This window comes from Protopterus annectens, chromosome 2.part2 (genome assembly GCF_019279795.1).
Source record: "Protopterus annectens isolate FY-2018-M chromosome 2.part2, PAN1.0, whole genome shotgun sequence".
Classification (NCBI taxonomy): domain Eukaryota; kingdom Metazoa; phylum Chordata; order Ceratodontiformes; family Protopteridae; genus Protopterus; species Protopterus annectens.
The window spans coordinates 658,477,908-658,500,118 of record NC_056730.1 but is presented as its reverse complement, the minus strand read 5'-3'; the positions used below and the strand labels follow the sequence as shown (position 1 = coordinate 658,500,118).

Here is a 22,211-nt window from a genome sequence, read left to right as displayed (position 1 = left end):
TTATTTTGGTTAGAGAGACAGACATACATGATAAATAGGTACTGCAGTCTTAGCCATTTTGACAATCTGACCTTTGATAACAGGTTTGCACAATCTGCTACCTGAAAAGGATAGGAATAGTTGGTCACATATTCTAGAGGATTTCATTCTGTCGAGGTAAAAACTTTGTGAAGGAAGGCGGGATTGGTTCAGAGTGATACTCTGTGGAAGATATAAACGTCTTCGCTCAACGCTTTCTAGAATTCATAAATTCCAATGCCCTGGATCAACTTATCCACAACCCCACCAGGGGCAAGTATTCTAGACCTAGTCATTACCAACATGAGTGACCGGTGTTCCACACCTGAAGTCAGCTAACTACTCGTTGGTCAGATCCGACCACGCTTTCTAGAATTCATAAATTCCAATGCCCTGGATCAACTTATCCACAACCCCACCAGGGGCAAGTATTCTAGACCTAGTCATTACCAACATGAGTGACCGGTGTTCCACACCTGAAGTCAGCTAACTACTCGTTGGTCAGATCCGACCATAAGCTAAATCACCCTAGAAATCCACATCCCGCCCCCACCACCCCATTAAGGAAACCATGGTAAAAGTTCTCCAAAGCCAACTTCATGCTTCTTAAGACAGAAGTGGCGAACTTCACAACACCCATGCAGATGGACAATACAGTTACGACTGCTGAATCCTACACAAATGCACTCTATAAGCACTTATATGAGTGCATGGATTGTGCTGTCCAAAACAGAACAAAGACACTATCCTTTAAAAAAAGGAAGCCAATCTGGTGGTCCCCTGCCATAAACTCTTCAACAGAAGGAAGAAACTTTTGCAAGAGAGTAAAATCTCACGAGTGGAGGAGATCCCTGGTCAGCTTCAGTAAGAAGCAGAGATCCCTTATAAGATCATCCAAAGCTATCGACAAAAACAAAAAACGCCACTGATTCTAGGACAACCACAAAGCATTCTATAGCTATGTCAAGAATCTCAATGGCAACACCCAGATCTTCTCTGAGTTACAGTACAATGGCATAAAAATTACAGAACCAACTGATATTGCCAACATCCTGGCAGACCCCCCCCCCCCACCCCCTAAAGGGCCCATATCTATACAGGAAAAATGCACAGACCCTGTAATCACAACTACACAGGTAAAAGCTGCACTCTCCAAAGCCAAAAACATAGCATCCAAGGGACTGGACAACATCCCAGACTGCGTTTTACATGAACTTCAGAATGAACTGGTTCCCCACCTAAGCACCATGTTCAATCACAGCCTCACGACAGGCTTTGAGCCCACTGAATGGCACACAGCAACAGTTATCCCACTCCACAAAGGGGGAGCCACCACTGATCCCAGGAATCATTAGCCAGATGAGCTTGGTCTAATGCCAAAGAATGTATCATGGAATTCAGACATTGGTAACCTCCGAACTATGGACCCCACCCAGTTCAGATTTGTGAAAAGCAGATCATGCCTCCTGAACCCGATCAACTTCTTTGAGGGAATCGCCAAAGCCGTAGACGAAGGGAAGGTGATTCACACAGCTTATCTTGACCTCGCCAAAGCTTTCAACACCATACTCCATTCTGGAATCGCAGCTAAACTCACTAAACTAGGAGTTTAAAATCCCTATGTCGCAAGATGGGTTGCCAACTGGTTCACTGACAGAACCCACACTGTAAAAGTTGTAGACTTCAAATCGGACTTCAAACCAGTGGCAAGTGGAGTACCACAGGGTTCAGTTCTGGGACCTCTCCTGTTTGGTATCTACCTCTCTGAAGTACAGGCTAACACAGAAGGTCTTTGGCTAACGAAGTTCGCAAATGACTGCAAACTAGGAGCCATAGTACAGTCCCCAAATGATGTGGACATCCTTACAGAAGGGCCTCACTAAGACAGATGCCTGGTGTCAGAGCCATGACCTCAAGCTCAAAGTGCATTGTCATCCCCTTTGGTAAAAACTCTGTACTTGTGAATTACCACATAGACCGCAGTCTACCTAACGCCAAATGTGTGATAAGAGACCTTGGGACCCATGTGGACAGTATCACATCGCCACAGTAGTCAGAAAATCCTTCTACGTGGCACACATCACAAAAGGGTTCTCATCCAGGAAAAAAAAAAAAAAAAAAGTGATCATTGTTCCCCTCTACTCAAATCTCATTAGACCCATTATAGAGTACAACACCCCTTTTGGGATGTACCAAGACATACGCAGCAAGTCCACAGAAGAATCTCACAAAGAGGATTGCTGGCCTCAGATGCCCTACACTGACTGTCTCAAAGAACTCCATCTTTACTCCGTAGCATATCACCTACTCCGAGGTGATCTCTGCCTAACATATAAAGCTATGTCAAACCCAGAGCTGTTGGACATGCTACACCTAAAGAAATCCCAATCCCACAGAGCTACACACTCTAGGGACCTAAACGTGGTCACCACAATAAACAGGACATGCTGGACGGACAGATTCCTGTCCCAGACACTTCACATACTCTGAAACAAACTACCCATCTATGTCAAGCAAAGTTACTCATTGGCACTCCCAAGAAAAATCTTGATGAATGCATGGGTTTTAAATGCAGTGCATCTTTAAGAAAAATTCTGCATAGACGAGACATCAATGAATGGTCATCAAAACAGTTATGGAAATGCGAAGTGGCAGCTAGATGAACTTTAATTGTAGACAGACTCCCATTTGAAATAAGGTCCTGGAATACTGCGCCACCTTGTCAACAGACACCGAGAAAGGCTCAAAGCTGTTTGTACATGGCCAAAATGAAAGTCCTTTCCATTTGCTTAGGTTCCTGGTGGACAGTTTAAAGGAACCAGAAGTATCTTCTGTATTGGAGAGGACAAGTTATTCTGCCTGGCAATTAATGGAATTGGAGAGACCAAGCAGTTGGCTTGAGATTTTGAAGACTGGGATGCACTAGGCACTGAGGCTGAGACAGCAGGTCCGGAGCTGAAGCCACAGTCCATGTGGTGTGAACCAGGTGAGGTCAAAGAAAGGGAAAACAGACTTGACTGGGCCAGTAAGGTTCAAGGAGAATAACTTTGCTTCTCAAACGCTGGGCTTTCCTCAAGAACTGGGAATTAGTGGAACGGCATGTAGAAGTCCCGGAGGCCAATCGAGAAGTGCATCACTCAGGGACTGCCCCAAGGGGGGATTAGGGCAAAGTAGCTGCTGCATTTGTGGTTTATTGGAGAAGTGAACAGGTCGCCTCAAGGTTGACCCCATTGAGAGACCACTTGTGAGGCATGAGGATACATCTGCTCAGTTTGTCGCAATCACATTGGAGTTCCCCAGGATATGAGTTGCTATCAGAATGTGGTTGAAAGCGACTGCTCATTGCCAAATCCCTAGGGCTTCCCAACAGAGGTTAGAACCTGGTTTCCCCCAGTTTGTTGATATACCAGACCAGACCACGGACATGTTGTCTGAGTGGATTGCAATCAGCCCTGAAGGAAGTGCAGCCCAAAATACTTGCAACAGAAAGCACTGCCCTCAATTCTAAGACACCGATGTGCAAAGTGGCCTCTTGTGGGGACCAAGTGCCTTGAACAGTCTTTCCCAGAAAATGCCCCCTCTCATCTGGGAAGTGTCCATGATCACTACGGCTTTGGGCTGAGAGGGGGAAAAGGGATGGCCCCATATTCTCTTCTAGCTTCATCCACTAAGAGAAATCCTTTTTGCAGCGGTTGGTTATCAAGACTAGCTGGGACATGGGGTACATTAGAAGTGACCACTGTGACACCAAGAGCCAAAAAGCAGCCTCATGTGATCTTGCTAGGGGAACCAATGTTATTGTTGCTGCCATGGCAACCAGAGCTTGTAGTTCCAGATGAGCAGGAACCGTGTTTTGGGAAATCTGAACTTGTGATCATAACTTTTAACAATTTGTGAAGAGGAAGGGAGGCCACACAGAATAATGCATTTAATCTTGCACTGATGAACTTGAGATGCTGCGTGGGAGTCCGTTGTGACTTTACTTTGTTGACTGAGATGCCTAAAGTTTCTGCAAGATGTAGAATGAAGTCTATGGCGTACAGCAGTAGAAGCCTAGAAGGGGCGGGTGAGGAAAGTACAGTTGTGTACACTTAGTATAAATATTGATGTTAGAGTGTATTCACTGTTGCAGTCATTCCATTTGGGTAATCTGCTGGCAGGTTGCCCTCAGCCTGATTAACAAAGTCTTGGGTCCTGCGTCGGTTGCTGTCCCTTCTTCTATGACGTCAGGTCCTCAGGGGTATAAAATATGGAGCCAACACCACTACATCAGGTTTTCTTGCCCCAGATGTCAGGTGCCCCCCAAATGGGGAGCAAATAAAATTAAACAAAAAATACACCTCCACTCCCAAAAGGCAAATACACCAAAAGGGTTTATAAGCATAGTGAAAGTATAGGTAGAGTCAGAGAAAAATAGGGGGCTGGAGGGAGGGTGATCAGGACTGCAACAGTGAATACAACATCTACATGCACAACTGTACTATGTTGTTAGTGTTTCACAGATGCAGTCATTACATTTGAGTAGATTCCCAAAGCTATGGTAGGATGGAGGAAATTATACAGCATTAGGACCAGCTATAAGGCCCTGCAGGACAGCAGTGGCAAAGCCAGCTCTGGATTTAGAGAAGAAAGGTAAATGATAATGTTCGGTGAAAGTATGAACTGAACTCCAGGTAGCAGCTTCTAGAATGTCTCTGGTAGAACACCTCTGAGAAAGGCTGTAGAAGTAGATGCAGCCCTGGTGAAATGAGATCTGATCCCCTGGGGGATAGTTTTACCACGGTGCATATAGCAGAAACAAATACAATGGCTTACCCATTTGGAAATAGTCTGCTTTGAAATAGCCTTTCCCTCTGCCCCTGCAGCAAATGCCACCAGTAGTTGTTCAGATTCTCTTTGAGATTTTGTCCTGTTTAAGTAAAATCTAAGTTGTCTGTGTACATCCAATGAATGCAGAATCCATTCCCCCTTGTTCTGTGGATTGGGAAAGAAGGTTGGCAAATGAATAGTCTGATTAAGAGCCACACTGGATACCACCTTAGGCATGAAGGATGGATTGGTCCTAAGAGACACCCTGGCCGCATGAAAAATGGTGAAAGGCTCAACTGCCTAAGAGCCTGTAATTCGGAAATCCTTCTAGCTGAAGTGACTGCTAAAAGGAGAGCTGTCTGTAGTAACAGCTGGCCCGAAAGGAGGGAGAGTGAGTTTTTCCAATACAAAACTGAGGTCCCAGGCAGGGGTTGGAGCTCTCCTGGCTGGTCTTAAGTTTTTAGCCCCTCTGAGATACTGCTTTAGCAGAGTATGAGAGAAGAGGGGAGGTTCTGTGTTGTAATGAGCTGAAATAGCTGATTTTTATAGAAGAAAAGGACAGGCCCTTGTTAAGCATCTCAGTTAAGTATTGCAAAATCTGAGGAATATTGGGCACTGCTGTGCTTATCCCTTGTGATAGATTCCAGGCACAGAATCTTCTCCATTTGTCAGCACAAGATTTTCTAGTACTAGGCCTTCTTGCCTCCAAAAATGACATCCAGCACAGGTTTGCTGAGGTATGCTAATGGTGAATTTAGGTGATTAGCCACACTGCAAGATTCAAAGTTTGGAGCGGAGTGTGCAGAATATTTGGTTGTTCTGCTGAGACAGTAAGTAAGGTGTCCGAGGCAGGTGCCACGGTGGAAGGTGCAACACATTGCGCAGGAGTGGGTACCAGTGTTGGCGAGGCCAGTCTGGAGCAATCAAAATCATTTTTGGTTTGTCCCGTTTGACTTTTAGTAGAACTTTGGAGAGCAGAGGCAGAGGGGGAAAGGCATAGACCGATAGGTTTTTCCAGAAGGATATAGCATCCACTTTCCAGACTTTTTTGTTATGTGTTCTTGTGCAGAATTTGTCCAACGGATAGTTCTGGGTGAGGCAAAAAGATCTGGACTCCCCCATTTGCGTGTCAACATGTTGAAAATCTGTGGTTCCAGTTTCCATTCATGTGGGTCCATGAGATTTCGGCTTAGTTTGTCTGCCAGAGTATTCAGCTCTCCTAGCAGGAATTGAGCTTGTAGTTGTATTTGATAGGTCAAGGCAGTGTTCCACAATGCCATGGCTAGTCTGCAAAGGGGATAGGAGTGTGTACCCCCCTACTTGTTTATGTACCACATAACTGTGGTGTTGTCTGTCTATCATTAATTGTCTTGGATGAAGGTAGCCCTTGAAGGCTGTCAGTGCATTCTGTACAGCTAGCATTTTTTTTGATTGATATGAAGGTGAATTTGATTTGGGCTCCATTTGCCCTGAATGCCCTTCCCTGCCAGATGAGCCCCCCAAGCATAGTCTGATGCATCTGTAGGTAAGAGTGTGGGTGGCAGGGGGTGGAATGAATTGCAGTCCCTTGTTTTGGTGGCAGGCCTCTGCCCACCAGAGGAACTTTCGTTGCAGGCAAGGTATGATAGGAATCATTGTTTCCAGGCTGTGACAATGTTGACTCCATAAACTTTTTAAGTACCACTGAAGTTTCCTCATATGCAGTCTTGCATATGGAATTAGAAGAATGCAGGAGGCCATGAACCCCAGGCTTGCAGAATTTGTCTTGCAGATAGCAGGGTTTTTGTGGCCATCTGTTTGAAGTCAGTCACCAATTGAATTTGCTTTTCTGGCATAAGGCAAGTCATCTGGGCAGTTGTTTTCAAGCTTGCACCCAGGAATGTAATTTTGTGAGAGAGTAACCAGTTGTGATTTCTTTCGTTTATGGTGTACCCTAGACAACTTAGAACCCCTTTTACAAACGCCAGATGCTGTATAAGAGTATCCTTTTCTTCTCCCGAATTAGACAATAGTCCAGGTATGGATAAATTTGAATATTTCTTTGCCTGCAAAAAGCAATTACTGGTGCCAGGCACCTTGCAAAGACCCTGGGCGCAATAGATAAGCCAAAGGGCAGTGCAGAGAACTGGCAATGCAAGTAGCCTGCTTTGAAGCGGAGGCATCTTCTGCAAGATTCCCCGATTGGGATATGCAGGTAAGCCTCTTAAGTCTAGCGTTACCAACCAGGCATCTTTGCCTAACATACGTAGTAACTGTTGTCAGCATCTTGAATTTTGGAATGTCCAGAAATGTATTTAGAATGGATAAGTCCAGAACTGGACGCCATGATTTGTCTTTTCTGGGTACCAGGAAAAAAGTCTTGAATAGAAACCTTGCCACTTTTCCTCTTCTGGTACTGGCTGAATAGCTCCCATATTCATGAAGGACAGAACTTGTTCCTGGGCCTCTGCCCACTGATTTGGAGGCAGATATGGGCATCCATTTGGGACTGGCAACATGTGGAAATGAAATCTGTATCCCTGGGATACTATATTTAAAACCCATTTGTCCTTGGTAATCAGTTGCCAGTTTCGTGCATGAAGTGCCCGTTTTCCCCCCAAAGGGGTGGCCAAAAGATAAGTGCTTGGTGATTGCAGTGGAAAGTCATTGCGACTGTTTACCATAGGGAGGTGCCTTGTTGCTTCCAGATTTGGAGGTGGAGGCACCCCATTGTTTTGTTCCTTCTGACTGAAACCTAGAACCTTTGGAGTGTCTGGATTTGACTTGAGCGGCTCTCGTGGGAACTGGAAAGGACCAGTTCTTAGTAGGCCAGTGCCTACTAAATCTGGGTGGCTGCACTTATAAGAAATCTTTGAGTTTGCATAGATTTAGCTTGATCTTCCATCTTTTTTAAAACTTCTTCAGCCTTACTACCAAAGAGGCTGTCCTGTTGTAAAGGAGCATCCAGCAATTTTGCTTTAACATGGTCAGGCAGATTTTGCTCCTTGAGCCAAGCATGCCTTATCACAGATCCAGTAACAGCAGCCCTGCAAGAGGCCTCCAAAGAATCAAAACCACATTGCAAAGTTTGTTTTCCAACTTGTTCAACTGAATGTAATAAATCCTACAACTCTATTTTCCACACAGTCAGAGATCTACATAATTTTCTGTTTAAGTAAACCCATGACATGCTGTTGATATTTAAGCATATGAAATTGACAGTTTAAAGCCCGGATTGCCAAGGTTGCAGACGTGTAAACCTTCTTACCCCATCCACCCAGCGCCCTGGAATCTCTGTCTGAAGGGATAGGATTTTTAGCAGTAGAAGCCTTAACGCCCTTGGGACCCTGAGAAATGGTTTCAGGGTCAGCAGTAGGGTTTTTGAAAAGGAATTTATGAGAGTCAGGAACCCTGTAGTATCTGTCTGGCTTAGGAATCGGGAGTCATACTGGATTCTGAGAAAACAACAACAACAATGTCTAGAACCGGAGGTATAGCCAAAGGCCTATGCTGAGGAAGAAGAAAATCCCCAAGTCTCTTTTTAGATTCAGAGAAATCCTGACTTTCCCAGGGGAAGTGTTCCCTTAAGGTATGTAAAGTTTCTCCAAAAGAGAAATCCTCGGGGGAGAAGCAGATGGGATGGAATCTTCTGCATCCGAGTCCTCATAAGTAGGTATAGATAAATCCTGTTCTGAAGAAAAATCAGAAGAAATAGAAACCTGATCTGAAGATTCATAGTCAGTGCCTTGCCTAGGCCTCTTAGCAGGAGGGGGATGGGTACCCCTGATCAAGGTAATTAAATCTTCAGCCATTTTGATTTGTTTTTTAGGCATTGGGGCCTGTAACACATGGCCCAAGCATAGTTTTTTTTAGACATAGAAGTAGATTTTGGCCTTAGTTTTGAAGATGGCGTAGTTTAATACACAAATCTTTAGGCTTGAAAACACCCTCAGAAGCCGGTGCCTACTCAGCGGCTCCGGACCCATCTAAAATAGAGACATCCGCGGGTACAACACAAATCATCTTGCAGCATATCGGACTCCGAATGGGTCTCGGTAGAGGTCTGCGAATCAAAAGTAGCGGGTATCAGGAGCTGCAAAAGCACCTCACTGAGTACAGACGAACCTGCGACTGGTTTAGGAGAAGCATCGTCGTCAGTTTTGGACCTAGACAGTCTGTCTCTTGTCTTTTTCTTTGCATTTTCTAGGTATTCCGGTAGTCGGATTGCTAACGGACTACATTTCTGGACAGTTAAATCTTGAACCAAAATATTTAGAAGCACAAATATACAGACGTTTAATAGTGCATTGATTAAATTTAGCACAAAACCAACAGCAAGGCACGTCGTGGTCAGGGCCTAGGCAAGGAATACAGTACGAATTAAAATCTTTGTGAGGCATTTGCTTTCCACAAGAAATGCAACTTTTACTGACATCGGTAAGGAGCAAGAAAAAGTTTCCCCAATGGGGTACTTGGCTTTAGTTGAAGACTTCTGTTCTGAAACTCGAAAACGAAAATTTCAGGAGTCGGCCGACCAGCACTTGCGAACTGCTTCTGCTCCGGGCACCGCACAGCAAGAAAGACTGATGGTGTCGGCTGCATGTTTTTTTACTCCTGATGACCTGACGTCATGGAAGAAGGGACAGCAACTGACTCAGGACCCAAGACTCTGTTAATCAGGCCGACTGCAGGCTACTGCAAACAGATAACCCAAATGTGATGACTGCAAAAGTGAAACACAAAGAACATCTGCCATTGTCATCCCTTGCACAAAGGTGGTGCCATTACTGACCCTGGAAACTATCGCCCCATTAGCTTGACAAGTCTGATCTGTAAAGCCATGGAGTGTATTATGGATCTCACAAATAAGGACATAGGTAAATCAAGCATTTGACTCCACTCAGTTCGGGTTCTTCAAGGGCAGATCTTGCTTGTTGAACCTGGTTGACTTCTTTTAGAAACGGTCACCAAGGCCATGGATGAGGGGAAGTCGGTGCATACAGCTTACCCTGACTTGGCCAAGGCCCTTAAACAATCCCCTATTCAGGCATCATCGAAAAGCTAACAACTTGAAGTAAATCCCCATCTCATTAGATGGGTGGCCAACTGGCTCACCAACAGGACCCTCAAATTCAAAATAAGCGCCTCCATCTCAGTTAGCAGACCTGTCACTAGTGGAGTTCCTCAGGGATCTGTCCTGGGACCCCTACTGTTTTTGGCAGCTACATCTCAGAGGTCCAGGCAAAGACAAAAGGTTTATAAGCTGACCAAGTTTGTGGATGACTAAGTTGGGTGCGATCATTGACTCCCCAAATGATGTTAACATACTGCAAGAGGGTCTCACAGCAACTAATGACTGGTGCCAAAGTCATGGCCTCAAGCTAAACACAAAAGTATCATACCATTCGGCAAAAACATGGCCCAAAGTCATGGCCTCAAGCTAAACACAAAAGTATCATACCATTCGGCAAAAACATGGCCTCTACTGATTACGTCAATGGCAACCCCCTAAACACAACCTGTGGTGAGAGACCTGGGCACTCAGGTTGATAACCTCATATTCGACCATCATGTAGCGGCAGTGGTCAAAATAAGAAGTTATGTACTCACCATAACGTTCCATCTGAGTAGGTAGTTTCATTTGTCTGCAACCTGTGGGTCTTGGATCCGATATCTGATCCGAGCCGGCAACTTGTTTCAAGCTAATGGATCCGAGCTCCTAGCTCCTCCCTTCACCCATAATCCCCTGCTAACCCTCCATGACCTCAGATCGAGATTGCCCCTCAATATATGCCCAAAAAAGGGTATCCAACTACCAGTAGATCCGAAGAAGGCCAGGGGGAAGGAGGGGAGGATGGTTGCAGACAAATGAAACTACCTAATCAGATGGCACGTTATGGTGAGTACATAACTTTTTAATCTGAAGTAGGAAGTTAATTTGTCAGCAACCTGTGGGACAGAGTTCCCAGCTACCTGCACCTTGGGTGGCCATCATGGAAGGATATTACGAAGCACCGCAGAGACAAAGGATGCTCTCCCTCTAGAAAGCACATCTAGCGTGTAGTGGTTAATAAAGGTATGAGATGAGGCCCAAGTGGCTGCAGAACAAATATCATCCAATGGAACTCTAGACTTGAAGGCCGCAGAGGTAGAAATGGAGCGGGTGGAATGGGCATGAACTCCTTAGGGTGCGGGTCTACCAGAGGCTTGATACGCCAATAGGATACACTGAGAAATCCAACGTGATAAAGATACTTTTGAAATAGCTTTCCCCAGGTTAAATTTGGCAAAGGAAACAAACAGCTGGTCGGATTGTCTATGGCCAGCTGTCCTAGGAGTATAGAAGAGAAGCTGCCTATGAACATCTAATGAGTGCAGCTTGTATTCTCCTTTATTTTGATATTTAGGGAAGAAAACCGGTAGATTTATGGATTGATTTATGTTGGCTTCCGATGCTATTTTGGGAAGAAAGGAAGGATTGATCCTGAGGTACACTCTATCTGGGTGAAAGATCAGGTAAGGAGGCTTCACCGAGACAGCTTGAAGCTCCAACACTCTTTTTGCTGAAGTGATGGCAACAAGGAATGCTGTTTTCCATGACAAGAATTTGAGATCTACTGAAGCAGCGGGTTCAAAGGGTGGAGCAGTCCAGTCTTGAAGAACTAGTGTAAGATCCCAGGGTGGTACGGCTTCTTTTACAGGGGGTCCAAGTAAAAAGGTGCCCTTGAGAAAGGTTTTACACAATTTGGCCGACATCAAAGGCCCTGCATCATGTCCCACATGGTAATGTGATAGGGCTGCCAATTGCACTTTGACAGTTGAACAACTAGCGCCTTCCTGAAAGAGTTCAGTTAGGAAGTCTAAAATGGACGGAAGAAGAGCTGTAAAGTGATCTAGATCATGATGCTCCGCCCAAATGGAAAAACATTTCCATTTACTGTGATGCACTTTCCTGGTGGAGGGCTTATGCGCTGCCACGAGGATGGCTTTGACTGGTGAAGAGATACCGGGAGTCCTAACTAGGAGTGGAACTGGAGCAACCAAGCTGTCTGTTTCAGACTGTCCAGGTTTGGGGTCGGTAAGTTCGACGGATGGGAGATGAGATCCAGAGTGGGATCTAGAATCCAAGGGTGATTCACAAGGTGAGACCACAGGTAAGGGAACCAAATTTGCCGAGGCCAGAACGGGGCAATGAGGATCATCCTGCTCCCCAACCGTGAGGCTTTCTGTAAGAGTTGTAGCATTAGTGGTAGAGGAGGGTAGGCATAGAGTAGACCGGGTGGCCAAGCATGCACCAGAGCGTCTCTTGGAGTTTCCCCTGGAGGGGGGATTAGCGAAGAAATTGCCGCATTTGGTGTTTGATGGAGACGCAAAAAGATTGCAGCAGGGTTGCCCCCAAGCTGCGAATATCTGCTTCGCTACTAGTAGATTGAGAGACCACTCGTACGGGGTAAGAAGGGTGCAACTGAGCTTGTCCGCTAGGATGTTGGTCCTCCCCGGAATGTGCGTTGCAAAAAGTGATTGGAGGAGATCGCCCATTCCCACACTCTCATGGCTTCACGGCATAGAGGGCAAGATCTGGTTCCCCCCTGTTTGTTGATGTACCAGACCACCAACATGGTGTCCGACTGGATTGCAATCGTTCCTATGGGGAGGAGGTCCGTGCTTGCAACGCAAACAGCACCGCTCATCTCCAGAACGTTGATATGCAGGGAGGTCTCTATCGTTCCACGTGCCTTGGATTGTCCTGCCCGAATAATGCCCCCCCACCTGAGGCGGAAGCGTCCGTGGTCACTGTGGCGAGAGGGGGAGAGGTGCAGAAGGGACGTCCCGTATGGAGGTTCGAGTCTTGGAGCCACCATAGTAGCGCCTTCCTGCAAGCCTTGCTAATAGCAATGGGGTGGCAGAGAGGAAGGGATAGAAAAGACCATTGCACTAGGAGTCCATTGTAGTACCCGCATGTTCAAATGGGCGCATGGAAGGAGCGTGATCGCTGCCGCCATGGAGCCTAGTGCCCTCAGGACCAATTCCGCTGGTGAAGTCTCTGATTGGAGGATAGCCCGCACATGGAGTTGTAGGTTCTGGGTTCTCTCTGGAGTTAGGAAGGCTCGCAACTCTCTGGTGTCTATTCTGACGCCTATGAATTCTATGATCTGCATTGGAGCCAGAAGGGATTTGTCGAGGTTGATAGTAATGCCTAACTTTGGGGCTAGAGAGAGAAAGAAATCTCTGGCCAAGCAAAGTAGATGCCTTGTTGGGGCGGTCAGGAGCCAGTCGTCCAGGTATAGAAAGACCTCTATTCCCTGGAGTCTCAGGTGGGCCGCAATCACTGCTAATACCTTGGTAAACACCGTGGGGGCTGTGGTGAGGCCAAAGGGAAGGACCCTGAACTGATAGTGACTGGCCCCCAGCCGGAAGCAAAGGAACCTCCTGGATCGTCTGTCCATTAAAATGTGGTAGTACGCATTCTTGAGGTCTATGGAGCACATCCAATCGTTCTCCCTTAAAAGGGGGAGAATAGATTGAAGAGTGACCATTCAGAATTTTTCTTTGGTTACTGACAGGTTCAAGCGGGAAAGTTCTAGGATCCGTCTCAAGTCGCCCGTCTTTTTTGGCACCAAAAAGAACCTGGAGTAGAACCCTAATCAGAGTTGGTCTTGGGGGACGGACTGGATGGCTCTTTTTCCTAACAGCTGCCGAATTTCTGCAGCTGCGGCCTCCCTCTGGTCGGGTGGTACATCGGGGAGGTTCCTGGATTTGGGGACATGGGAGTAACGGTATTGTGTACCCTCTGGATATAATGTGAAGCACCCAGCGGTCTGTTGTGATGGACTCCCATGCCGCTAGGTGTTTCGAGAAGCGCCCCCCGACTGCCTCCAGAGTGGAGCAGCCGGGCAACCCCTCAGGGCTGCTGCGCGGGCCGTTCAGAGAAAGGTTCTCTGGACCCAAAGTTTCTCGGAGCCCCTCTGCCCCTGGGGTGACGTCCTCCCGGTCCTCCTCTGCCACGGTAGGACTGGTTGGGAATGTTGTGATTTTCAGAACCACGTCTTCTGACCTTTTTGGTTCCTCGAAAAGGACCGCTGGGGAGCAGAGAAGCGGACTCAGACGGCAGACGTCTTCCCGTCCTTCTCGCTCTGGACAAGTGCCTCGCGAACTGTTTTGCCAAAGAGGGCAGAACCATCGAAAGGGGCGTTCGCGAAGGACGCTTTAAAGGGCTCTGCAAAATCGCAATGACAGAGCCAGGCCTGATGTCTCATGACTAGGCCTGCTCCGCTAGCCCTAGCGGCTCCCTCTGTGGCGTGGGACAATAGCCGCATAGAGGTGTTTGAAATTGATCTCAGAGTGGCCATTCTGGTAGAGTACAATTGTTTGTCATCCTCTGACATGGACTCAGGGGGGGGATGCAACGTATTCTTTGATAAGATCCCACTGCATCCTGATGACATGTGCCATATAGTTCAGAGACCTTACCGAGAAGGTCGCTACACTAAAAACTTACTTCCCTAAGCGGTCAAACGGGACTTTCTGCTCGGTGGATGGACTGAGGGGCTCTCCTGAGCCAATTCCCTCTTCGTGGCTGCCGCCGTCAACATGGCATCTACGGGGGGCCCCTTACTCCAATGTGATCGGTCTGAGGGGGGGCTAAGAATTCTATCCAGGCGTTTCGGTATTGGCTCCACGGTGTCCGGATCCTTCCACGCCCTGGTGGTAATGAGGTCCACCAGGGGGTTGGCCGGAGGGGCTAAGAATTCTATCCAGGCGTTTCGGTATTGGCTCCACGGTGTCCGGATCCTTCCACGCCCTGGTGGTAATGAGGTCCACCAGGGGGTTGGCCAGAGGGCACACCCAAGAGGTAGACTGGCCTGTCTCGAATGCCTCCAGAAACATGGACTCGTCAGAGGAAGACTTGGGGGCAGACCCACCTCTGATCCTGCATCTCCATGATGTCTCCAAAGGAGACATCCTCAGGGGCGATCTTGGGGAGCCTTCCCCTTCCTCCAAGTCAGTGTCCTCGGTTAAGGACTCAGGGGAGTCCACGTGCCTCCTTTTGCACTTATGCTTGCGGGGAACTTCCTGGAGGGGGGCTGTCCGAGGAGGCCTCGCCAGCAACATCTTGTTCCAATGGAACCATCTGTGACATCGAAGCAGGCTGTCCCTTTGGCCGGGTGATGAAAGCCTGGCCCAGCAGAGAGGGAGTGCAGGGAGGAGCCGATGCAAGGACCGGGGTCCGGATGCTCTCAACAGAGCCCTCTCCACAACATCAAAGGCCGAGGGGGAGCCACTCTCTATTGGATCCGAAAATTGGCTCCCACTCGGATCCGATGAAGGGATCGGAGCCGGCGCAGAGACCATCGGATCAGAGGGACCAGTGGGCTCCGACCTGGATGGAGCCGAAGGCACACTGAATCCCCGGATCCGAAGCTTGGACCATGGCTCCGAGAGGTCGGATCCGACAGGCTCGAGGGCAGGGTCGGGTCCGAAGTACCGTCGGCGCCGACCCACCCCCGGCTCCAACGCTGCTCGGCTCCGAACGCTCAGAACCCGGATAGCAGGTCGGAGAAGGAGCAATAGGATGGAAAAAGGGTGTCGAGCCCCCCCTCCCCACGGAGGGGGGAGGGGGGGCAAAAGCACTCCCATCTGCAGCTGGGCCTGGATGAATCTTCGCATCATCCGGTCCAAGTCTGCATAGAACATACTAAAAGTAGATCTCGAAGAGGCCACCGAGGCAGGCCTGGAATGCCGCCTCTGACAGACGGAGATCGGGTCTCCTCCTCCTCGGGCCCCGGGGAGAAACAAGGGGATCGGAGCAGAGGAGGAGGAGACCTAGAAGCAGTGGAGGGAGAAGCCCGCTTAGCTGGCGGGGACGAAACTGAGGTATCGGCCTGCCGCTTGTGGTGCTTCTCCCTCCGTTTCTCCCTCCTGGCCTCCCTGTCCTCCGACACTTTAGCGGGAGTTTGAGTCCCGGACGGAGGCAGGGGGGCAGGAGTGGCAGCAACCACAGGCTGTGGTGGAGCCACGGGAGCAGCAGAGTCAGCGGAGGCCGAAGCAGAGTCCGGGGGTAAAAGTCCTGCAAGGACCAGCTTCGACCTCCGCTCTTTCAGTGCCCTGGGGTTGAACGCTGCACAGATGGTACAGCCCGAGGTAAGGTGTTCAACCCCAAGGCACCGAACGCACCGAGTGTGGCCATCAGCCGGGGAGAGCTTATGGCCACACTCGGTACATTTAGAAAATATGGCTTTTGGGGCTTCAGCCATATTTTAAAGAAAAAACCACACACACACACAGGCCCCAAAAAAAAAACACAACACACACGCACACACTAACTACCAGCGAAGGGAGGGAAACTAAAGTAAAAATAATAAGGGAACCTAACACACACTTTTTCTTATTTAATTTAACTAAAAAAGAAAAATTTTGACAGGAAAAACACAGTAAAATTCCACTTAGCTGACGAGCTCAAGGGGATCCAGCCATCCACAAGCACGGCAAACTAGATCTGAGGTCATGGAGGGTTAGCAGGGGATTATGGGTAAAGGGAGGAGCTAGGAGCTCGGATCCATTAGCTTGAAACAAGTTGCCGGCTCGGATCCGATATCGGATCCAAGTCCCACAGGTTGCTGACAAATGAACTTCCTACTTCAGATCAAGAAGTTATATACTCACCATAACGTTAGATGTATGTAGTCCAACTCGCCAAACATTCTTACCCGTGGGTTCAGAGCCGAATATCAGCTCCAACTTGGCAGATTTTACTAGTTCGAAGTTTTTCATTGGCTGAGCTAAGCAGGTATCCCATGGTGCACTACTCCATATCCCCAGGTCTAGTTTGCTGCGAAACTCATTTGTACTCCATGCACACATCACATCTAGGTAAAGAATAAGCTAAGCAAGGGAACTCTGCAGAGAACAACCTAACCTCCAAATCCTCCAGGAAGGGGTAAGATGGGAGCATAAGTAAGAATGTGAGGCGAGATGGACTACATACATCGAACATTATGGTGAGTACATAACTTCTTGATGTTATGTAGCCCTATCTCGCTTACATTCTTACCTGTGGGACAGTATCCCTAGAAAATACTCCTGCGAACTGTGGAGCCAAAGGAAGACCTGCCCCTGGAGACCACTTCCAATTTGTAATGTGAAACGAATGTGTGAGGAGAAGCCCAAGTAGCTGCAGCACATATATCATCCATTGACAATCTGGCTTGATAGGCTGTGGATGTGGAAACAGCTCGAGTAGAGTGGGCCTTGACCGGAAATGGCAGATCTTTACCTCCTGCTTGATAGATGAAAGAGATACAACTAGATATCCATCTAGACAGGGTGACCCTGGAGACCGGGGAACCCATTCGGTTTTCCAAAAAGGAAGCAAAATGTTGGTTAGACTTCTGGATATCTTTTGTTCAGTGCAGATAGAAGCGTAATTGTCTGTGTACTTCCAACTGGTGAAATCTAAATTCTGCCTAGTTAGAAAAGTGGGGAAAGAAGACCGCCAACTCAATGGATTGATTTAGGTTAGACACGGAAGCCACTTTATGAAGGAACGAAGGGTTTGGTCTAAGAGAGACCCTGTCTTTATGGAAGATTAAATATGGAGGTTTGATAGAGTGGGCTTGAATTTCTGAAACTCGTCTTGCTGAAGAGATAGCTGTTAAGAAGGCTGTTTTCCAGGTCAAGAATTTCAATTCGCAGGTAGCTGCAGGCTTGAAAGGTGGTAAAGCAAGGGCTTCTAGAACAAAACTTGAGATCCCAGGGCATGATTGGTTCGGACAACGGGGGACGGAGCAACAGAGTACCCTTCAGGAATGCCTTGCATAGTCTGAGCCATGAGACTAGGCTCATTCGCTACATGGAAATTAGAGATAGTACAGTTGTGTACACCTACCATAAATGAGTGTCTTCACTGTTGCAGTCATGACTGTAGGGTTCTCCACTGCCATCAGGCAGCCCTCTGTCGGCCAGAATCCCAAAGTCTGGGTCCGGCGTCGGCTGTTCAACCATGCTCCCTGACGTCAGAGCGCCAGGAGTACAAAGCTGACAGCCGATGCCATCTTCTCCAGTTTTTCTTCCCCCAGATGTCAGGAGTCCCAAAATGAAGAAAAAGGTCCCATAACCTTTGCAAATACACCTCAGAAGAATGGTGAAAAAAGGAAATACACAAAGGTAAAAATAAGAGGGGACAGGAGGGAGGGAAACCCAGACTGCAACAGTGAAGACACTCTAACATCTACATTTATGGTAGGTGTACACAACTGTACTATGTTCGCGTTTCACTGTTTCAGTCATGACTGTAGGGTAGAATCCCAAAGCTGAAAGAAAGGGAGGTGGTCAAAGAGGAAGGGGCGGCTAAAAGGCCCTGCAAGACTGCAGAGGCAAAGCCTGCCCTAGACTTAGAGTAGAGAGGTAGATTGTAGTGCTTAGAAAAAGTATGCACTGAACTCCAGTTGCAACTCCCCTGAGGAAGGCCGCAGAAGTGGCAGCAGCTCTGGTGGAATGAGTCCGTATACTCCCTGGGATTTGCTTTCCATGGTGTGAATAACAACATCTGATTCCATGAGCAATCCATTTAGAAATGGTCTGTTTTGAAATGGCTTTACCTTGGGAACTTGAAGCATAAGAAAAACAATTGTTCTGATTTTCTGATGTCCTTGGTTCTGTTCAGGTAAAAACGTAGTTGTCGGTGTACATCCAAGGAATGTAAGATCCTTTCCCCTTTATTTTGAGGAGTGGGGAAAGAGGTTGGCAAGTGGATAGTTTGATTTAAAGCCACTTTGGAAACCACCTTAGGCATGAAGGTAGGATTAGTCCTCAAAGATACCCTGTCTTGATGAAAAATAATATAAGGTTCCAAAGCCATAAGAGCTTGTAACTCTGAAACTCTCCTGGCAGAGGTTAGGGCTAACAGGATAGCTGTCTTCCAAGATAAAAACTTGATGTCAGAAGAGGCAGCAGGCTCAAAAGGAGGCAAGGTTAGTTTTCCCAAAACATAGTTGAGATCCTAAGCAGGAATGGGAGGAGATCTAGGAGGTCTTAAGTTCTTAGCTCCTCTGAGAAACTGTCTCATGAGCTGGTGGGAAAAGATGGGAGAGTCTGTATTATAATGAGCAGAAATAGCAGAGGCATGTATCTTAAAGAGAAAGCGAGACCCTTATGCAAGAGATCTGTCAAGTAAAGTAAAATTAAAGTAATGTTAGGAAGAAGAGGATCAGAATCCTGAGCTTGCATCCAGGAACAAAATCTTTTCCATTTTCCTGCATAAGATTTTCTAGTGCTAGGACGTCTGGCTTCTAAAATGACATCCATAACCTGCTTGGGTAGTAAAGAAGAAATAAAAGGCCCTGGATTAACCAGGCCGCCAGGCTGAGAGTTCTGACATGAGAGTGTAGAACCTGACCCTGATGTTGGGACAGAAGGTTCGGAGACTGGGGTAAAACCCAAGGGGGCTCCAGGCATATGAGGCCAATTTGGAGCCAGCAAGATTATCATCTTGGGCTTGTCCTGTTTTATCTTCAATAAAATTTTATCTTCAATAAAACCCGTGGAAGAAGAGGAAGAGGCGGAAAGGCATATCCCGAGAGGTTTCTCCAACTGAATGACAGGGCATCCACTTTCCAAGCTTCTCTGTGGAAAGTCCTGGTGCAAAAATTCTGTAGTTGATTGAGATGGGATGCAAAGAGGTCTATGTGAGGACATCCCCAGACTGATGTTATCATCCTGAATATTTTAGTGTCCAGCATTCACTCGTGTGGATCCGAAAGGTTTCTGCTCAGACTTGTCTGCCAGGAAGTTTTGTTTCCCTGGTAGAAACTGAGCTTGAAGATCCAGATTGCAAGCTAGAGCTGTGTTCCATAGATCCATGGCTAGTCTGCAAAGGGGGTAGGAATGAGATCGCCCTTGCTTGTTTATGTACCACATAGCTATGGTGTTGTCTGTCCGTATTAGCAGTTGTCCTGGTTGTAAAAGATTCCTGAAGGCCAATAGAGCATTCTGAACGGCTAACATTTCCTTTAAGTAGATATGCAGGTGCTTCTGATCCTTTGTCCAAAGGCCCTGCAGACAATTGCCCTGAAAATGGGCTCCCCAAGCATAATCCGAGGCATCCGTGGTTAGAATCTGAGTGGCAGGAGGCAGACGGAAGGGTTTCCCTTTGTTTAGAGCACAATCCCTGGACCACCAAAGAAATTCCTTTTGAAGGCAAGGAAGGACGGAGATCAGTATGTCTAAACTGTGGTAATGCTGAGACCATACACTTTTTAGGTACCACTGTATTTTCCTCCTGTGTAGTCTTGCATATGGTATGAGAAGGATGCAGGAGGCCATGTAACCCAAAGCCTGCAGGAATTTCCTTGCAGATAGTAGAGTTAAAGTTGCCAAGGTTCTGAAAGTTGAAGCCAGCTGTAATTGTTTTTCGGATGTCAGAAATGCCATATGGGTTGTGGTGTTTAGAAGAGCACCCAGAAAAGTTATCTGTTGTGATGGTGTCAAATTTGACTTTATGTTTACAGAGAATCCCAGGAACTTGAGAGGTTCTGTACAAATTCTAGATGTTGGAGTAAGACATCCTTGCTGTCTGCCTGAATTAGACAATCGTCCAGATAAGGGTAAATTTGAATTCCCTTGAGTCTGCAGTAAGCTACTACTGGAGCCAGGCATTTGGTGAAGACCCTGGTCGCAGTAGACAATCCAAAGGGCAGCGCAGAGAATTGAAAGTGCCTCGATCCGGGCTTGAACCGGAGGCATTTTCTGCGATCCTGCCTGATGGGAATGTGTAAATATGCCTCCTTTAAATCCAAAGTTACCATCCATGCATCTTTGGACAGCATTGAAGTAGCTGCTGTAGAGTAAGCATTTTGAATTTTGGAATCTCTAGAAAGGTGTTCAAAACCGACAGATCCAGAATGGGTCTCCATGAGTTTTGTTTCCTTGGGACTAGAAAGAGCCTTGAGTAAAAACCTTTTCCCATCTCTGAAAGTGGAACCAGTTCTATGGCATTCATAGCCAAAAGAGCTTCCACCTGGTTTAAGGCCTCCGTCCATTGATGTTTTGGAAGGTCTGGCCATCCGCTTGGCCTTGGCAAGGTATGAAAATGGAATTTGTGACCTCTTAAAACCACATCCAAAACCCACTTGTCTTGGGTTATTCGAGTCCAATTTTGATAAAAAAAAAAAAAAAAAAAAGAGAGTTTTTCTCCGAGAGGGGCTTCCAGGCAAGAAATTCCTGTAGCCTAGAGGGAGTCAGTTTGTTTCCTTTGAGTTTGTGACCTGTCCTCTCCTCCCCTAGGGGTGGAAGCAGTCCACTGTCTTGGTCTATAAGAAGCTTGTGTTTGAGGCCTTCCTCTGGAGCGTCTATATCTACCCCTCTGAGGCCTGTCTGAAGTGGGAAAGGACCAATGTTCTGAAGGCCAATTCCTGCTAAATCTAGGTGGCTGTACTTGTAAGAAATCTTTAACTGTTTGCATGGATTTCGCCTTATCCTCCATCTTTTTAATCACCTCTTCAGCTTTTGATCCAAACAAAACATTATGCTGAACAGGAGCATCCAATAATTTAGCCTTTACTTGTTCAGGCAAATTTTGTTCCTTTAGCCATGCATGCCTTCTAATGACTGTGCCAGAGGCCGCAGCCCTACAAGAAGCCTACAAGGCATCAAATCCACAGTGTAAACCATGCTTCCCAACTTGTTCAGTGGCATGCAATAAGTCACGTAATTCCTTATCTGCACAGGCAGAAATGGAAGTAAGCTTTTGTTTACAGACAAGAGAAATTGCTGGTATTTTAGCATATGAAACTGACAGTTTAAAGCCCTAATGGACAAAGTAGCAGAAGTGTACACCTTTTTACCCCATCTTTCTAAGGATCGAGAATCCTTTTCAGTAGGAATGGGATTTTTGGCAGAAACGGCCTTAACTCCCTTAGGACCCTGAGAAATGGTTTCAGGGTCAGCAGAAGGGTTCTTGTATAAAAACTGATAGGAATCAGGAACCCTGTAATATCCATCAGGCTTAACAAGAGCAGGAGGAAAACAGTCAGGAGTTAAGTTAGCCTCCGAAAAGGCATCATCCACAATATCCAAAAAAAGAGGAATAGCCAGGGGTCTATGTTGGGGAAGAAGAAAATCCCTCAGTCTTTTCTTAGATTCTGAATACTCCTGTCCTTCCCAGTGGAAATGTTCCCTCATTTCATGCAAAGTTTCCCCAAAAGAGAAATCCTCAAGGGAAGAAGCTGAAGGAATGGATTCTTCAGCATCAGAATCCTCATAAGGAGGAAAAGAATATTCCTGATCAGAAGATGAAACTGAGGAAACAGAAGCCTGATCAGAGGAATCATAATAAACATCCTGCCTTGGCCTTTTATCTGGAGGGGAATGTGAACCCCTAATCATAGTAAGTAAATCCTCCGCCATCT

General features: G+C 47.0%; 1 protein-coding gene across 2 annotated transcripts in view; it reads right to left on the bottom strand.

Moving 5' to 3' along the window:
- CDC25B (cell division cycle 25B) overlaps positions 1 to 22,211 on the bottom strand; it is a 303,696-nt gene that overhangs the window by 169,574 nt on the left and 111,911 nt on the right. The gene's annotated exons all lie outside the window — the stretch shown is intronic.